Source organism: Magnolia sinica, chromosome 17 (genome assembly GCF_029962835.1).
Source record: "Magnolia sinica isolate HGM2019 chromosome 17, MsV1, whole genome shotgun sequence".
Taxonomy (NCBI): Eukaryota; Viridiplantae; Streptophyta; class Magnoliopsida; order Magnoliales; family Magnoliaceae; genus Magnolia; species Magnolia sinica.
The window spans coordinates 28,248,606-28,250,340 of record NC_080589.1 but is presented as its reverse complement, the minus strand read 5'-3'; positions in this window follow the sequence as shown (position 1 = coordinate 28,250,340).

Below are 1,735 nucleotides of genomic sequence, written 5' to 3'. Positions count from 1 at the left end.
TCTTTTTTAACAATCTCTGAAGTTTCATTGAAAATTCAATCATTTTTCCAATGTATCCACATGTTTTCCAAAAAGTACTATAAATTACCCGATACAAACGATATATTATGTACGATAACCAATACGTATTTGTATTCTAAGAATGTGATACTTAATGCGATATTGATATTTCAAACACTTGATATACGTGAGAAGAGATTTAAGAGAGCCACTAGTTCACCCATCCCCCACCCCATTAAGCACCTTATTTTTTTAGTGATACGATGGACATCCGTACTCCCGCCCCCCGATACGATGGCTCTTGTCGTAGGTTGAGTGAGAGACACCTCGTTTCAACGCTAGGGCCAGACCCTCGCTCAACGTTGGCGTATTGGCATTGATTGCCTAGTGGGGGTGGCTGACAGTGAAGTGTGACCTGGCCATGGGTTCCATTGGACCCATCTTGGCCGTCCATCTAGTGAGGTGGAACACACCATCATGTATGTGGTGTCCACCATGCTTAAACGGTGGGACACACCCCACGTGTGGGACCCACATGATTTGTGCCAAAGATCAGCACCGTCCAGAGCTTTTTACTGTCTGGACGGTGGCCCTTTTTTTTAGCCCTTGCATGATATATTATATTATATAAATATAATATAATGTAATATATATACACACTATAAGATATATGGTGTGGGCCCTACGTGGGACACGCCCACGTGTGATGTATGCGCGTCCGGGCCATCCACGTGTGATGTATGCACGTGTGATGAACGCACGTCCAAAGCCTGGACGTGGTTGGGTATTAGATATAATATTAATGTATTATGTTATATTATATTATATATATATAATAAAATATATTACATATTATATTATAATACAATATACTTGAATGCAGCGGTGGGGCCTAGGTGGACCCACCTCTCCCTTTTAATAGAAAAGCTGCATGAACAGCAGCTGACTTTATTTTATATATATATATATACTTTATATCATATGAGGGTGGCCCTACGTGGGACCCACCTCTATATCTTTAAGCAGCTGAGGCCGCACGTCCAGCAGCTATGTCGCTGTTCTTGCTCCCTTGGCGTCAGCTAGGTCCGTGGGACCTGCTGTAACTGTGGATACAATTCACACCGCCACAGTTCTATGGGACCCACTGCTAGTCTACGTGTAGGCCCCACTAGGAAGTATATGCTTTATCTTCACAGCCCATTGTTTGGGTGGTGGGGCCCACCATGATACATGTGTTGTATCCATACCGTCCAACTACTTGTGATATCATTTTATGGTGTGGGCAAAAGAACGGGTTAGATCTAAAGTTCAAGTGGACCCCACCATTTAAATAGCGGACCGTGACATCCACCGTTCAAACTTCTAAGGGCCATGGTAGTTTCCAATTAAGCTGATTTGTTTTTACTTCATGATCCCTATGTTACCTTATGAATAGGTCGGGTCTTAAAATACATAAGGGTGGGCCCGACTTGATATACATGAGGCCTGCCGGCGTGACCTATTTGATATACATGAAGGCCGATGGTGCGACCCATATAATGCGGCCCATGTGATGTGGCCCACTTAACCTACGAGGCCCAAGTGCGAGGCCGTTATGATATATTTGAGGCACAGGTGTGAGGCCCACCTGTTGTGTATTCGAGGCCGATGAGATGTATGTTGACCCATATGACGATGCCTATGTGACGTAAATGAGGCTCATCATGATTGTAACGTGGGGTCATAGGCCCACTAT